At 62.8% G+C, this 17,673-nt stretch overlaps 1 protein-coding gene across 1 annotated transcript in view; it reads right to left on the bottom strand.

The window, feature by feature from the left end:
- Positions 1–17,673, bottom strand: part of LOC147084861 (myosin-10-like) — a 90,045-nt gene that overhangs the window by 70,417 nt on the left and 1,955 nt on the right. The window lies entirely within an intron of this gene.

The raw sequence follows: 17,673 nt of genomic DNA, 5'->3' as shown, positions 1-17,673 counted from the left end.
GGAGGTTACAGAGATAGGGAGGGGGGCGAGGGGCCATGGAGGTATTTGAACAGGGGGATGAGAATTGTAGGGCTGTCGGAGGTAGATGTATATACTCTAGGACTTGAGCCCCGTAATCCAGGCCCACACTCCCCGGTGCCAGTACTGAGGGAGCGCTGCACTGTCGGAGGTAGATGTGTATACTCTAGGACTCGAGCCCCATAATCCAGGCCCACACTCCCCGGTGCCAGTACTGAGGGAGCGCTGCACTGTCGGAGGTAGATGTATATACTCTAGGACTCGAGCCCCATAATCCAGGCCCACACTCCCCGGTGCCAGTACTGAGGGAGCGCTGCACTGTCGGAGGTAGATGTATATACTCTAGGACTCGAGCCCCATAATCCAGGCCCACACTCCCCGGTGCCAGTACTGAGGGAGCGCTGCACTGTCGGAGGTAGATGTATATACTCTAGGACTCGAGCCCCATAATCCAGGCCCACACTCCCCGGTGCCAGTACTGAGGGAGCGCTGCACTGTTGGAGGTAAATGTATATACTCTAGGACTCGAGCTCCATAATCCAGGCCCACACTCCCCGGTGCCAGTACTGAGGGAGTGCTGCACTGTGGGAGGTAGATGTATATACTCTAGGACTCGAGCCCCATAATCCAGGCCCACACTCCCCGGTGCCAGTACTGAGGGAGCGCTGCACTGTCGGAGGTAGATGTATATACTCTAGGACTCGAGCTCCCTAATCCAGGCCCACACTCCCCGGTGCCAGTACTGAGGGAGCGCTGCACTGTCAGAGGTGCCGCCTTTCGGATGAGACGTAAAACCGAGGCCTCGTCTGCTCTCAGCTGGACGTAGAAGCTCCCACGGCACTATTTCGAAGAACAGAGGAGTTCTCCCCGGCGTCCTGGGGCCAATATTTATCCCTCAATCAACATAACAAAAGCAGATGATCCAGGCATGATCACGTTGCTGTTTGTGGGAGCTTGCTGTGCGCAAACTGGCTGCCGCGTTTCCCACATTACAACAGTGACTACACTTCAAAAAGTACCGGTGGTCGTGAAAGGCGCCATAAAAATGTAAGTCTTTCTTTGAGGTTAGGAAATCTGCTGTCCTTACTCGGTCTGGCCTATATGTGACTCCAGACCCACAGCAATGTGGTTGACTCTTAACTGCCCTCTGAATTGGCCTAGCGAGCCGGTCAGTTATACACAACCGCTGCAGAAAAGAATTTAAAAAACGGACAGACCACCCGGCATCGACCTCGACACAAACTTCGGACACAACAGCACATAGAAACATAGAGGATAGGAGCAGGAGTAGGCCATTGGGCCCCTCGAGCCTGCTCCGCCATTCAATGAGATCATGGCTGATCCTCCAAATTCAGTACCCTGCCCCTGCCCAGTCGACCCTGCAAAGTCCTCCTCACCAACATCCGGGGACTTGTGCCAAAATTGGGAGCGCTGTCCCACAGACTAGTCAAGCAAACAGCCTGACATAGTCATACTCACAGAATCATACCTTTGAGCCAATGTCCCAAACTCCTCCATCACCATCCCTGGGTGGTGGCACAGTGGTATACAGTCAGGAAGGAGTGGCCCTGGGAGTCCTCAACATTGACTCCGGAGCCCATGAAGTCTCATGGCTGCAAGTCAAGCATGGGCAAGGAACCCTCCTGCTGATTATCACCTACCGCCCTCCCTCAGCTGATGAATCAGTACTCCTCCATGTTGAACACCACTTAGAAGAAGCACAGAGAGTAGCAAAGGCACAGAATGCACTCTGGGTGGGGGACTTCAATGTCCATCACCAAGAGTGGCTCGGTAGCACCACGACTGACCGAGCTGGCCAAGTCCCGAAGGACATAACTGCTAGACTGGGCCTGCTGCAGGTGGCGAGAGAACCAACACGAGGGGAAAAACCTACTTGACCTCGTCCTCACCAATCTACCTGTCGCAGATGCATCGGTCCATGACAGTATTGGTAGCCATGACCACCGCGGTCCTTGTGGAGACCAAGTCCTGTCTTCACACTGAGGACACCCTCCATCCTGTTGTGTGGCACTACCACCGTGCTAAATGGGATAGATTCAGAACAGATCTAGCAGCTCAAAACTGGGCATCCATGAGGCGCTGTGGGCCATCAGCAGCAGCAGAATTGTATTCCACCACAATCTGTAACCTCATAGCCCGACATATCCCTCTCTCTACCATTACCATCAAGCCAGGGGACCAACCCTGGTTCAATGCAGAGCGTAGAAGAGTATGCCAGGAGCAGCACCAGGCGTACCTACAAATGGGTGCCGACCTGGGGAAGCTGCAACACAGGACTACATGCATGCTAAACAGCGGAAGCAGCATGCTATAGACAGGGCTAAGTGATCCCAAAATCAACAGATCAGATCAAAGCTCTGCAGTCCTGCCACATCTAGTCTTGAATGGTGGACAATTAAACTAACAGGAGGAGGAGGCTCCATGAACATCCCCAACCACCACCCCTTGATATTCAACGGCATTACCATCGCCAAATCCAGGGATGAAGGGCTTCAGTGATGTGGAGAGACTGGAGAAGCTGGGGTTGTTCTCCTTAGAGCAGAGAAGGTTAAGGGGAGATTGACCAGAATGGTACCAGGGATGAGGGGCTTCAGTGATGTGGAGAGACTGGAGAAGCTGGGATTGTTCTCCTTAGAGCAGAGAAGGTTAAGGGGAGATTGACCAGACTGGTACCAGGGATGAGGGACTTCAGTGATGTGGAGAGACTGGAGAAGCTGGGATTGTTCTCCTTAGAGCAGAGAAGGTTAAGGGGGAGATTGACCAGAATGGGACCAGGGATGAGGGGCTTCAGTGATGTGGAGAGACTGGAGAAGCTGGGGTTGTTCTCCTTAGAGCAGAGAAGGTTAAGGGGAGATTGACCAGAATGGTACCGGGGATGAGGGGCTTCAGTGATGTGGAGAGACTGGAGAAGCTGGGATTGTTCTCCTTAGAGCAGAGAAGGTTAAGGGGAGATTTGATAGAGGTGTTCCACATCATGAAGGGTTTTGATGGAGTAAATAAGGAGAAACTGTTTCCAGTGGCAGGAGGGTCGGTAACCAGAGGACACAGATTGAAGATTATCCGCAAAAGAACCAGAGGGGAGATGAGGAAACATTTCTTTACGCAGCGAATTGTTGTGATCTGGAATGCGCTGCCTGAAAGGGCGGTGGAAGCAGATTCAATAGTAACTTTCAAAAGGGGAATTGGAAAAATTTACAGGGCTACAAGGAACGAGCGAGGGGGGAATAGGATTCATTGGAGAGCTCGAGCACAGAGCCGGCACAGGCAGGATGGGCCGAACGGCCTCCTCCTGTACTGTGTGGGTCGACGCCCCTCGCACGTCTCTCCAATATTGCCAGAATATGCCGGGAGCGAGGGCACATTTCCCCAAACTTCCTCTCCGCACCTTTTCGCTCTTAGTTGCGCACAGAAGTGCTTTCAAAACACCAATGACTTGCGGCATTCCTTCCGTACAGAGAGAAACGGCGAGACTGCCTCGGAGCACGAACTCTGGGGAGTTTCAACACCAGGGAGAACAAGAATGCGTTGCTGTGCTGCGCAGAGGGGGTTCTGGTTCCCCCCCTCTCTCCGCCAACACTGCCGACGCCTGAATATTACAAGCGGGGCTCCGGAGGGCTCAGGGTCAGAGGCTGAACCCTTGTGCTCTGCTCACGATCACACGCTCTTGAACAACCCAAAGTGCTCACCAGGTAGCTCGTCCCATCTGTACCAGTGTAGAGGGAGCTATACTCTGTATCTAACCCGTGCTGTACCTGCCCTGGGAGTGTTTGATGGGACAGTGTAGAGGGAGCTTTACTCTGTTTCTAACCCCATGCTGTACCTGCCCTGGGAGTGTTTGATGGGACAGTGTAGAGGGAGCTTTACTCTGTATCTAACCCGTGCTGTACCTGCCCTGGGAGTGTTTGATGGGGCAGTGTAGAGGGAGCTTTACTCTGTATCTAACCCCGTGCTGTACCTGCCCTGGGAGTGTTTGATGGGACAGTGTAGAGGGAGCTTTACTCTGTATCTAACCCGTGCTGTACCTGCCCTGGGAGTGTTTGATGGGACAGTGTAGAGGGAGCTTTACTCTGTATCTAACCCGTGCTGTACCTGCCCTGGGAGTGTTTGATGGGACAGTGTAGAGGGAGCTTTACTCTGTATCTAACCCGTGCTGTACCTGCCCTGGGAGTGTTTGATGGGGCAGTGTAGAGGGAGCTTTACTCTGTATATAACCCGTGCTGTACCTGCCCTGGGAGTGTTTGATGGGGCAGTGTAGAGGAAGCTTTACTTTGTATCTAACCCGTGCTGTACCTGCCCTGGGAGTGTTTGATGGGACAGTGTAGAGGGAGCTTTACTCTGTATCTAACCCCGTGCTGTACCTGCCCTGGGAGTGTTTGATGGGACAGTGTAGAGGGAGCTTTACTCTGTATCTAACCCGTGCTGTACCTGCCCTGAGAGTGTTTGATGGGACAGTGTAGAAGGAGCTTTACTCTGTATCTAACCCGTGCTGTACCTGCCCTGGGAGTGTTTGATGGGACAGTGTAGAGGGAGCTTTACTCTGTATCTAATCAGTGCTGAACCTGCCCTGGGAGTGTTTGATGGGACAGTGTAGAGGGAGCTTTACTCTGTATCTAACCCCGTGCTGTACCTGCCCTGGGAGAGTTTGATGGGACAGTGTAGAAGGAGCTTTACTCTGTATCTAACCCCGTGCTGTACCTGCCCTGGGAGAGTTTGATGGGACAGTGTAGAGGGAGCTTTACTCTGGATCTAACCCCGTGCTGTACCTGCCCTGGGAGTGTTTGATGAGACAGTGTAGAAGGAGCTTTACTCTGTTATCTAACCCGTGCTGTACCTGCCCTGGAGTGTTTGATGGGATAGTGTAGAGGGAGCTTTACTCTGTATCTAACCCCGTGCCCCTGGGAGTGTTTGATGGGACAGTGTAGTGGGAGCTTTACTCTGTATCTAACCCCGTGCTGTACCTGCCCTGGGAGTGTTTGATGGGACAGTGTAGAGGGAGCTTTACTCTGTATCTAACCCGTGCTGTACCTGCCCTGGGAGTGTTTGATGGGACAGTGTAGAAGGAGCTTTACTCTGGATCTAACCCCGTGCTGTACCTGCCCTGGGAGTGTTTGATGGGGACAGTGTAGTGGGAGCTTTACTCTGTATCTAACCCATGCTGTACCTGCCCTGGGAGTGTTTGATGGGACAGTGTAGAGGGAGCTTTACTCTGTATCTAACCCCGTGCTGTACCTGCCCTGGGAGTGTTTGACGGGACAGTGTAGAGGGAGCTTTACTCTGTATCTAACCCGTGCTGTACCTGCCCTGGGAGTGTTTGATGGGACAGTGTAGAGGGAGCTTTACTCTGTATCTAACCCCGTGCTGTACCTGCCCTGGGAGTGTTTGACGGGACAGTGTAGAGGGAGCTTTACTCTGTATCTAACCCGTGCTGTACCTGCACTGGGAGTGTTTGATGGGCAGTGTAGAGGGAGCTTTACTCTGTATCTAACCCCGTGCTGTACCTGCCCTGGGAGTGTTTGATGGGACAGTGTAGAGGGAGCGTTACTCTGTATCTAACCCCGTGCTGTACCTGCCCCGGGAGTGTGTGATGGGACAGTGTTGAGGGAGCAGGACTAAAACCAGCCTAATCTCAAAGTGACCCAGTTGTTTGACAGAGTGGTGCTCACCCACTCCAAGACTAAAAACACCAAACCCAAACTGGTTCATTCTTGCCCTTCAGAGGAAGGAACCGCTCAACTCTCCTCAGCTCGACCCACATATGACGGCCGTCCCATCCTGCCTGCTCCAACTGAATGCCCTCTGTAGTGACTTAGTAAGACGCAGCTCCGCTGGAGAAGGCCAGGTAACACTCACGTTCCCAGAATAGGTCCAAATAAAAAAACAAAAACTAGCACTAAACAGCTTGGTAAATGGAGCCATGGAGTGCAAAAACCAAAGGAAGTTATGCTAAACCTTTATCATTCACAGGTTAGGCCCCAGCTGGAGTATTGCATCCAATTCTGGGCACCGCACTTTAGGAAGGATGTCAAGGCCTTGGAGAGGGTGCAAAGGAGAATTGACCAGAATGGGACCAGGGATTGAGGGACTTCAGTGATGTGGAGAGGCTGGAGAAGCTGGGGTTGTTCTCCTTAGAGCAGAGAAGGTTTTTTGTTAAGGGTAAATAAGGAGAAACTGGTTCTTCCCCTCTGGCTCGCTTCCTCATTCTGGCTCTAGCTCTCTGCTTCTGACGAGGTTAAGAGCACCACACAAGTACATCACACTGAGCATTGCAGCCACAGACCGGTATCCCTACAGCATGTTGGGTAGCACCCTGGTGTCCTAGGCCCAACCATCTTCAGCTGCTTCATCAAAGACCTTCCCTCCATCATAAGGTCGAAAGTGGGGATGTTCGCTGGTGACTGCACAGTGTTCAGTGCCATTCGCAACTCCTCAGATAATGAAGCAGTCCATGCCCGTATGCAACAAGACCTGGACGACGTTCAGGCTTGGGCTGATAAGTGGCTGGTAACATTCACGCCACACAAGTGCCAGGCAATCAGTATCTCCAACAAGCGAGAGTCTAACCACCGCCCCTTGACATTCAACGGCATTACCATCGCCGAATCCCCCAACATCAACATCCTGGGAGGGTCACCATTGACCAGAAACTGAACTGGACCAGCCACATAAATACTGTGCCAACAAGAGCAGGTCAGAGGCTGGGTATTCTGCGGCGAGTCTCTCACCTCCTGACTCCCCAAAGCCTTTCCACCATCTACAAATGCACAAGTCAGGAGTGTGATGGAATACTCTCCACTTGCCTGGATGAGTGCAGCTCCAACGACACTCAAGAAGCTCGACACCATCCAGGACAAAGCAGCCCGCTTGATCGGCACCCCATCCACCACCTTAAACATTCACTCCCTCCACCACCGGCACATCGTGGCTGCAGTGTGGACCATCTGCAAGATGCACTGCAGCAACTCGCCAAGGCTTCTTCGGCAGCACGTCCCAAACCCGCCACCTCTTCCACCTAGAAGGACAAGTGCAGCAGGCGCACGGGAACACCACCACCTCCAAGTCACACACATCATCCTTACTTGGAAATATATCGCCATTCCTGGAACTCCCTCCTAACAACACTGTGGGAGTACCTTCACCACACAGACTGCAGAAGTTCTAAGGCGGCGGCTCACCACCACCTTCTCAAGGACAATTACGGATGGGCAATAAATGCTCGCCTCGCCAGTGACGCCCACATCGCAGGAATAGAAACATAACATAGGAGTAGGCCATTCGGCCCCTCGAGCCTGCTCCGCCATTCAATGAGATCATGGCTGATCATCCAAATTCAGTACCCGGTCCCTGCCTTCTCCCCATATCCCTTGAGCCTTAAGAAATATATCTAACTCCTTCTTGAATATATTTAATGAATTGGCCTCTACTGCCTTGTGTGGTAGAGAATTCCACAGGTTCACCACTCTGGGTGAAGAAATTCCTCCTCATCTCAGTCCTAAATGGCTTACCCCTTATCCTTAGACTGTGACCCCTGGTTCTGGACTCCCCCGCCATCGGGAACATCCTTCCTGCATCTAGTCTGTCCAGTCCTGTTAGAATTTTATAAGTTTCAATGAGAGCCCCTCTCATTCTTCTAAACTCCAGCGAGTATAAGCCCAATCGACCCAATCTCTCCTCATACGTCATCCCTGCCATCCCAGGTATCAGCCTGGTGAATCTTCGCTGCACTCCCTCCATGGCAAGAACATCCTTCCTCAGATAAGGCGACCAAAACTGCACACAACACTCAAGGTGTGGTCTCACCAAGGCCCTGCACAACTGCAGCAAGACATCCTTGCTCCTGTACTCGAATCCTCTCGCTATGAAGGCCAACATACCATTTGCCTTCTTAACCGCCTGCTGCACCTGCATGCTTACCTTCAGCGACTGGTGCACAAGGACACCCAGGTCTCGTTGGGTAGAGTGATAGAGACGTCAGCTACCAGGCAAGACCGTGCCCACTCATGCGGGATCAGCGACCGGCAGAGGTATGTTGAAAGAGTTGGCACAGCGGGGGCTGCATGTAGGAAGGACTTGGCAAACAGAGTGCGAGCGGGAGCGCGCCGGGGGGGGGGGGGGGGGGGGGGAAGGGAGGGAGGGGCGACAGAGCGCAAATTATTTTTAAATTGGTAGCTCAATTGATCTTTTAAAGTGGATATTGGGTGGAACAGGGAGTTAGGCAAGGGCCAGCCAAACCGGTTTAATGCTGGGGGGGGAACAATCGCTGGTTTCCTGGCACTGATACACAAGACATTAGGTCACAGAGCGCTGGCTTGAGAGAGCAGGTGGAGTAACAGAAACAAGGTTCACGTGATTCCCGACTCCAAATATCGACGAGGCAATCTTCCAGAAGTGAGCAGTAAACAGGAGGGATTAAAAAAGGACAAAATAGCAAACACATCACCTCAGCATAATGTGAACTAGAACCCAGGATTACTGAGGTGTTCAGGCCAACAATATGCATTGATATAGCGCCCTTAATGGAGTTAAACATCACAAGGCACTTTCAAATTCTCATCTTCCTGTTCAAATCCCTCCATGGCCCCTCGCCCCCTCCCTATCTCTGTAACCTCCTCCAGCCCCTACAATTCTCATCCTCCTGTTCAAATCCCTCCATGGCCCTCGCCCCCTCCCTATCTCTGTAACCTCCTCCAGCCCCTACAATTCTCATCCTCCTGTTCAAATCCCTCCATGGCCCTCGCCCCCTCCCTATCTCTGTAACCTCCTCCAGCCCCTACAATTCTCATCCTCCTGTTCAAATCCCTCCAGGGCCCCTCGCCCCCTCCCTATCTCTGTAACCTCCTCCAGCCCCTACAATTCTCATCCTCCTGTTCAAATCCCTCCATGGCCCTCGCCCCCTCCCTATCTCTGTAACCTCCACCAGCCCCTACAATTCTCATCCTCCTGTTCAAATCCCTCCATGGACCCTCGCCCCCTCCCTATCTCTGTAACCTCCTCCAGCCCCTACAATTCTCATCCTCCTGTTCAAATCCCTCCATGGCCCTCGCCCCCTCCCTATCTCTGTAACCTCCACCAGCCCCTACAATTCTCATCCTCCTGTTCAAATCCCTCCATGGCCCTCGCCCCCTCCCTATCTCTGTAACCTCCTCCAGCCCCTACAATTCTCATCCTCCTGTTCAAATCCCTCCATGGCCCTCGCCCCCTCCGATCTCTCTAACCTCCTCCAGCCCTACAATTCTCATCCTCCTGTTCAAATCCCTCCATGGCCCCTCGCCCCCTCCCTATCTCTGTAACCTCCTCCAGCCCTACAATTCTCATCCTCCTGTTCAAATCCCTCCATGGCCCTCGCCCCCTCCCTATCTCTGTAACCTCCTCCAGCCCCTACAACTCTCATCCTCCTGTTCAAATCCCTCCATGGCCCTCACCCCCTCCCTATCTCTGTAACCTCCTCCAGCCCTACAATTCTCATCCTCCTGTTCAAATCCCTCCATAGCCCCTCGCCCCCCTCGCTATCTCTGTAACCTCCTCCAGCACTACAATTCTCATCCTCCTGTTCAAATCCCACCATGGCCCTCGCCCCCTCCCTATCTCTGTAACCTCCTCCAGCCCCGACAATTCTCATCCTCCTGTTCAAATCCCTCCATGGCCCTCGCCCCCTCCCTATCTCTGTAACCTCCTCCAGCCCTACAATTCTCATCCTCCTGTTCAAATCCCTCCATAGCCCCTCGCCCCCTCCCTATCTCTGTAACCTCCTCCAGCCCCTACAATTCTCATGCTCGTGTTCAAATCCCTCCATGGCCCTCGCCCCTCCTTATCTCTGTAACCTCCTCCAGCCCCACAATTCTCATCCTCCTGTTCAAATCCCTCCATGGCCCCTCGTCCCCTCCCTATCTCTGTAACCTCCTCCAACCCCTACAACTCTCATCCTCCTGTTCAAATCCCTCCATGGCCCCTCGCCCCGTCCCTATCTCTGTAACCTCCTCCAGCCCCTACAATTCTCATCCTCCTGTTCAAATCCCTCCATGGCCCCTCGCCCCCCTCCCTATCTCTGTAACCTCCTCCAGCCCCTACAATTCTCATCCTCCTGTTCCAATCCCTCCATGGCCCTCGCCCCCTCCCTATCTCTGTAACCTCCTCCAGCCCCTACAACCCTCCGAGATCTCTGCGCTCCTCCAATTCTGGCCTCTTGCGCATCCCCGATTTCCATCGCTCCACCATTGGCGGCCGTGCCTTCAGCTGCCTGGGCCCTGAGCTCTGGAATTCCCTCCCTAAACCTCTCCGCCTCTCTCTCCTCCTTTGAGACGCTCCTTAAAACCGACCTCTTTGACCCAGCTTTTGGTCACCTGCCCTAATATCTCCTTATGTGGCTCGGTGTCAAATTTTGTTTGATAATCGCTCCTGTGAAGCGCCTTGTTTGCTGCCTCCTTTTAACCTTCTCTACCCAAGGTACAATATCCTTCAACTTCACAACATGACAATCCCGGGGCCTCGGCTTAACGTCTCACCCCGACAGTGCAGCGCTCCCTCAGTACTGGCACCGGGGAGTGTGGGCCTGGATTATGGGGCTCGAGCCCTAGAGTATATACATCTACCTCCGACAGTGCAGCACTCCCTCAGTACTGGCACCGGGGAGTGTGGGCCTGGATTATGGGGCTCGAGTCCTAGAGTATATACATCTACCTCCGACAGTGCAGCGCTCCCTCAGTACTGGCACCGGGGGAGTGTGGGCCTGGATTATGGGGCTCGAGTCCTAGAGTATATACATCTACCTCCGACAGTGCAGCACTCCCTCAGTACTGGCACCGGGGAGTGTGGGCCTGGATTATGGGGCTCGAGTCCTAGAGTATATACATCTACCTCCGACAGTGCAGCGCTCCCTCAGTACTGGCACCGGGGAGTGTGGGCCTGGATTATGGGGCTCGAGTCCTAGAGTATATACATCTACCTCCGACAGTGCAGCGCTCCCTCAGTACTGGCACCGGGGAGTGTGGGCCTGGATTATGGGGCTCGAGTCCTAGAGTATATACATCTACCTCCGACAGTGCAGCACTCCCTCAGTACTGGCACCGGGGAGTGTGGGCCTGGATTATGGGGCTCGAGTCCTAGAGTATATACATCTACCTCCGACAGTGCAGCGCTCCCTCAGTACTGGCACCGGGGAGTGTGGGCCTGGATTATGGAGCTCGAGTCCTAGAGTATATACATCTACCTCCGACAGTGCAGCACTCCCTCAGTACTGGCACCGGGGAGTGTGGGCCTGGATTATGGAGCTCGAGTCCTAGAGTATATACATCTACCTCCGACAGTGCAGCGCTCCCTCAGTACTGGCACCGGGGAGTGTGGGCCTGGATTTTGGGGCTCGAGTCCTAGAGTATATACATCTACCTCCGACAGTGCAGCGCTCCCTCAGTACTGGCACCGGGGAGTGTGGGCCTGGATTTTGGGGCTCGAGTCCTAGAGTATATACATCTACCTCCGACAGTGCAGCGCTCCCTCAGTACTGGCACCGGGGAGTGTGGGCCTGGATTTTGGGGCTCGAGTCCTAGAGTATATACATCTACCTCCGACAGTGCAGCACTCCCTCAGTACTGGCACCGGGGAGTGTGGGCCTGGATTATGGGGCTCGAGTCCTAGAGTATATACATCTACCTCCGACAGTGCAGCGCTCCCTCAGTACTGGCACCGGGGAGTGTGGGCCTGGATTATGGGGCTCGAGTCCTAGAGTATATACATCTACCTCCGACAGTGCAGCGCTCCCTCAGTACTGGCACCGGGGAGTGTGGGCCTGGATTATGGGGCTCGAGTCCTAGAGTATATACATCTACCTCCAACAGTGCAGCGCTCCCTCAGTACTGGCACCGGGGACTGCGGGCCTGGATTATGGGGCTTGAGTCTCTGGAAGGGAACTCGAACCCACAACTTTCTGACTCGGGGGCAAGACAGCTGCCCAATGAGCCAGGGCCGACACCGTCCTAGAGCAAGCTGGAAGAGCGAAGCGAACAGTTCGATTCTGAGCTCCGACGCTAGTAACACAATCTGCTCGCGATCGCGAGGCTCGCGCGCTCGGCGTATCCCGGGTGGAAAGCACGCCGGGAGATTGGTGCGAGTAAACAGGACCTGGCCGTTCCTTCTCGGCTAACCGCTTCACCGCCTCATCACAGGGTAGGGGGAGGGGTAGGGGGAGGGGGGGGGGGGGAGAGGAGAGGAGGGCGGGGGGGGGGGGAGGAGAGGAGGAGGGCGGGGGGGGGGGGGGGAGAGGAGAGGAGGGCGGGCGGGGGGAGAGGAGAGGAGGGCGGGGGGGGAAGAGGAGAGGATGGCGGGGGGGGGGGGGGAAGAGGAGAGGATGGCGGGGGGGGGGGGGAAGAGGAGAGGATGGCGGGGGGGGGGAGAGGAGGGCGGGGGGGGGGGAGAGGAGGGCGGGGGGGGGGGAGAGGAGGGCGGGGGGGGGGGGAGAGGAGGGCGGGGGGGGGGAGAGGAGGGCGGGGGGGGGAGAGGAGGGCGGGGGGGGGAGAGGAGGGCGGGGGGGGAGAGGAGGGCGGGGGGGGGGAGAGGAGGGCGGGGGGGGGGGGAGAGGAGGGCGGGGGGGGGGGGAGAGGAGGGCGGGGGGGGGAGAGAGGGCGGGGGGGGGGGAGAGGAGGGCGGGGGGGGGAGAGGAGGGCGGGGGGGGGAGAGGAGGGCGGGGGGGGGAGAGGAGGGCGGGGGGGGGAGAGGAGGGCGGGGGGGGGAGAGGAGGGCGGGGGGGGGAGAGGATGGCGGGGGGGGGAGAGGAGGGCGGGGGGGGGGGGAGAGGAGGGCGGGGGGGGGAGAGGAGGGCGGGGGGGGGGGAGAGGAGGGCGGGGGGGGGGAGAGGAGGGCGGGGGGGGGGGGAGAGGAGGGCGGGGGGGGAGAGGAGGGCGGGGGGGGGAGAGGAGGGCGGGGGGGGGAGAGGAGGGCGGGGGGGGAGAGGAGGGCGGGGGGGGGGGGAGAGGAGGGCGGGGGGGGGGAGAGGAGGGCGGGGGGGGGAGAGGAGGGCGGGGGGGGGAGAGGAGGGCGGGGGGGGGGAGAGGAGGGCGGGGGGGGGGGAGAGGAGGGCGGGGGGGGGGGGAGAGGAGGGCGGGGGGGGGGGGAGAGGAGGGCGGGGGGGGGGGGAGAGGAGGGCGGGGGGGGGGGAGAGGAGGGCGGGGGGGGGGAGAGGAGGGCGGGGGGGGGGAGAGGAGGGCGGGGGGGGGGAGAGGAGGGCGGGGGGGGGGAGAGGAGGGCGGGGGGGGGGGAGAGGAGGGCGGGGGGGGGGGGAGAGGAGGGCGGGGGGGGGGGGGAGAGGAGGGCGGGGGGGGGGGGAGAGGAGGGCGGGGGGGGGGGGAGAGGAGGGCGGGGGGGGGGGGGAGAGGAGGGCGGGGGGGGGGGGGAGAGGAGGGCGGGGGGGGGGGGGAGAGGAGGGGCGGGGGGGGGGGAGAGGAGGGCGGGGGGGGGGGAGAGGAGGGCGGGGGGGGGGGGAGAGGAGGGCGGGGGGGGGGGGAGAGGAGGGCGGGGGGGGGGGGAGAGGAGGGCGGGGGGGGGGGGGAGAGGAGGGCGGGGGGGGGGGAGAGGAGGGCGGGGGGGGGGGAGAGGAGGGCGGGGGGGGGGGGAGAGGAGGGCGGGGGGGGAGAGGAGGGCGGGGGGGGGAGAGGAGGGCGGGGGGGGGGAGAGGAGGGCGGGGGGGGGGAGAGGAGGGCGGGGGGGGGGAGGGGCGGGGGGGGGAGGGGCGGGGGGGGAGGGGCGGGGGGGGGAGGGGCGGGGGGGGAGAGGAGGGCGGGGGGGGGAGAGGAGGGCGGGGGGGGGAGAGGAGGGCGGGGGGGGGGAGAGGAGGGCGGGGGGGGGAGAGGAGGGCGGGGGGGGGAGAGGAGGGCGGGGGGGAGAGGAGGGCGGGGGGGGGAGAGGAGGGCGGGGGGGGAGAGGAGGGCGGGGGGGGAGAGGAGGGCGGGGGGGGAGAGGAGGGCGGGGGGGGAGAGGAGGGCGGGGGGGGAGAGGAGGGCGGGGGGGGGAGAGGAGGGCGGGGGGGGGAGAGGAGGGCGGGGGGGGGAGGAGGGCGGGGGGGGGGGGAGGAGGGCGGGGGGGGGGAGGAGGGCGGGGGGGGGGAGGAGGGCGGGGGGGGAGGAGGGCGGGGGGGGGGGAGGAGGGCGGGGGGGGGGAGGAGGAGGAGAGGAGGGCGGGGGGGGGAGGAGGAGAGGAGGGCGGGGGGGGGAGGAGGAGAGGAGGGCGGGGGGGGGGGAGGAGGAGAGGAGGGCGGGGGGGGGGAGGAGGAGAGGAGGGCGGGGGGGGGGAGGAGGAGAGGAGGGCGGGGGGGGGGGAGGAGGAGAGGAGGGCGGGGGGGGGGGGAGGAGGAGAGGAGGGCGGGGGGGGGGGAGGAGGAGAGGAGGGCGGGGGGGGGGGGAGGAGGAGAGGAGGGCGGGGGGGGGGAGGAGGAGAGGAGGGCGGGGGGGGGGAGGAGGAGAGGAGGGCGGGGGGGGGGAGGAGGAGAGGAGGGCGGGGGGGGGAGGAGGAGAGGAGGGCGGGGGGGGGAGGAGGAGAGGAGGGCGGGGGGGGGAGGAGGAGAGGAGGGCGGGGGGGGGAGGAGGAGAGGAGGGCGGGGGGGGGAGGAGGAGAGGAGGGCGGGGGGGGGAAGAGGAGGGCGGGGGGGGGAGGAGGAGAGGAGGGCGGGGGGGGGAGGAGGAGAGGAGGGCGGGGGGGGGGAGGAGGAGAGGAGGGCGGGGGGGGGAGGAGGAGAGGAGGGCGGGGGGGGAGGAGGAGAGGAGGGCGGGGGGGGGGAGGAGGAGAGGAGGGCGGGGGGGGGAGGAGGAGAGGAGGGCGGGGGGGGGAGGAGGAGAGGAGGGCGGGGGGGGGAGGAGGAGAGGAGGGCGGGGGGGGGGAGGAGGAGAGGAGGGCGGGGGGGGGGGGAGGAGGAGAGGAGGGCGGGGGGGGGGGGGGAGGAGGAGAGGAGGGCGGGGGGGGGGGAGGAGGAGAGGAGGGCGGGGGGGGGGGAGGAGGAGAGGAGGGCGGGGGGGGAGGAGGAGAGGAGGGCGGGGGGGGGAGGAGGAGAGGAGGGCGGGGGGGGAGGAGGAGAGGAGGGCGGGGGGGGAGGAGGAGAGGAGGGCGGGGGGGGAGGAGGAGAGGAGGGCGGGGGGGGGAGGAGGAGAGGAGGGCGGGGGGGGAGGAGGAGAGGAGGGCGGGGGGGGAGGAGGAGAGGAGGGCGGGGGGGGAGGAGGAGAGGAGGGCGGGGGGCAGAGGAGGGCGGGGGGGCGGGGGGAGGAGGGCGGGGGGGGGGGAGAGGAGGGCGGGGCGGGGGGGGAGAGGAGGGCGGGGCGGGGGGGGAGAGGAGGGCGGGGCGGGGGGGGAGAGGAGGGCGGGGGGGGGGAGGAGAGGAGGGCGGGGGGGGGGAGAGAGAGGAGGGGGGGGGGGGAGGAGAGGAGGGCGGGGGGGGGGGAGGAGAGGAGGGCGGGGGGGGGGAGGAGAGGAGGGCGGGGGGGGGGGAGGAGAGGAGGGCGGGGGGGGAGGAGGGCGGGCGGGGGGGGAGGAGGGCGGGGGGGGGGGAGGAGGGCGGGGGGGGGGGAGAGGAGGGCGGGGGGGGGAGGAGGAGAGGAGGGCGGGGGGGGGGGGAGGAGGAGAGGAGGGCGGGGGGGGGGGAGGAGGAGAGGAGGGCGGGGGGGGGGGGAGGAGGAGAGGAGGGCGGGGGGGAGGAGGAGAGGAGGGCGGGGGGGGAGGAGGAGAGGAGGGCGGGGGGGGAGGAGGAGAGGAGGGCGGGGGGGGGAGGAGGAGAGGAGGGCGGGGGGGGAGGAGGAGAGGAGGGCGGGGGGGGAGGAGGAGAGGAGGGCGGGGGGAGGAGGAGAGGAGGGCGGGGGGCAGAGGAGGGCGGGGGGGGCGGGGGGAGGAGGGCGGGGGGGGGGGAGAGGAGGGCGGGGCGGGGGGGGAGAGGAGGGCGGGGCGGGGGGGGAGAGGAGGGCGGGGGGGGGAGGAGAGGAGGGCGGGGGGGGAGGAGAGGAGGGCGGGGGGGGAGGAGAGGAGGGCGGGGGGGGGGAGGAGAGGAGGGCGGGGGGGGGGAGGAGAGGAGGGCGGGGGGGGGGAGGAGAGGAGGGCGGGGGGGGGAGGAGAGGAGGGCGGGGGGGGGGAGGAGAGGAGGGCGGGGGGGGGGAGGAGAGGAGGGCGGGGGGGGGGAGGAGAGGAGGGCGGGGGGGGGGGGAGGAGGGCGGGGGGGAGAGGAGGGGGGGGGGGGAGAGGAGGGCGGGGGGGGGGAGAGGAGGGCGGGGGGGGGGAGAGGAGGGCGGGGGGGGGGGGAGAGGAGGGCGGGGGGGGGGAGAGGAGGGCGGGGGGGGGGGAGAGGAGGGCGGGGGGGGGGGGGGAGAGGAGGGCGGGGGGGGGGAGAGGAGGGCGGGGGGGGGGAGAGGAGGGCGGGGGGGGGGGGAGAGGAGGGCGGGGGGGGGGAGAGGAGGGCGGGGGGGGGAGAGGAGGGCGGGGGGGGGAGAGGAGGGCGGGGGGGGAGAGGAGGGCGGGGGGGGGGGAGAGGAGGGCGGGGGGGGGAGAGGAGGGCGGGGGGGGGGAGAGGAGGGCGGGGGGGGGGAGAGGAGGGCGGGGGGGGGGAGAGGAGGGCGGGGGGGGGAGAGGAGGGCGGGGGGGGGGGAGAGGAGGGCGGGGGGGGGGAGAGGAGGGCGGGGGGGGGGGAGAGGAGGGCGGGGGGGGGGGAGAGGAGGGCGGGGGGGGGGGAGAGGAGGGCGGGGGGGGAGAGGAGGGCGGGGGGGGAGAGGAGGGCGGGGGGGGAGAGGAGGGCGGGGGGGGAGAGGAGGGCGGGGGGGGGAGAGGAGGGCGGGGGGGAGGAGGAGAGGAGGGCGGGGGGGAGGAGGAGAGGAGGGCGGGGGGGAGGAGGAGAGGAGGGCGGGGGGGAGGAGGAGAGGAGGGCGGGGGGGGAGGAGGAGAGGAGGGCGGGGGGGGAGGAGGAGAGGAGGGCGGGGGGGGAGGAGGAGAGGAGGGCGGGGGGGGAGGAGGAGAGGAGGGCGGGGGGGGAGGAGGAGAGGAGGGCGGGGGGGGGGAGGAGGAGAGGAGGGCGGGGGGGGGGAGGAGGAGAGGAGGGCGGGGGGGGGGAGGAGGGGGGGGGGAGGAGGAGAGGAGGGCGGGGGGGGGGAGGAGGAGAGGAGGGCGGGGGGGGGAGGAGGAGAGGAGGGCGGGGGGGGGAGGAGGAGAGGAGGGCGGGGGGGGGGAGGAGGAGAGGAGGGCGGGGGGGGGAGGAGGAGAGGAGGGCGGGGGGGGGGAGGAGGAGAGGAGGGCGGGGGGGGGGAGGAGGAGAGGAGGGCGGGGGGGGGAGGAGGAGAGGAGGCGGGGGGGGGAGGAGAGGAGGGCGGGGGGGGGAGGAGGAGAGGAGGGCGGGGGGGGGGAGGAGGAGAGGAGGGCGGGGGGGGAGGAGGAGAGGAGGGCGGGGGGGGGAGGAGGAGAGGAGGGCGGGGGGGGGGGAGGAGGAGAGGAGGGCGGGGGGGGGGAGGAGGAGAGGAGGGCGGGGGGGGGAGGAGGAGAGGAGGGCGGGGGGGGGGGGAGGAGAGGAGGGCGGGGGGGGGGGGAGGAGGAGAGGAGGGCGGGGGGGGGGGAGGAGGAGAGGAGGGCGGGGGGGGGGGGGGGGGGGGGGAGGAGAGGAGGGCGGGGGGGGGAGGAGAGGAGGGCGGG

The sequence above is a fragment of the Somniosus microcephalus genome, unplaced genomic scaffold, assembly GCF_052327205.1.
Source record: "Somniosus microcephalus isolate GS21.2 unplaced genomic scaffold, FLI_Smic_1.0 unresolved_chr9, whole genome shotgun sequence".
Lineage (NCBI taxonomy): Eukaryota > Metazoa > Chordata > Chondrichthyes > Squaliformes > Somniosidae > Somniosus > Somniosus microcephalus.
Note: the sequence above shows the minus strand (reverse complement) of the source record. Positions and strands in the feature narration are given on the sequence as shown.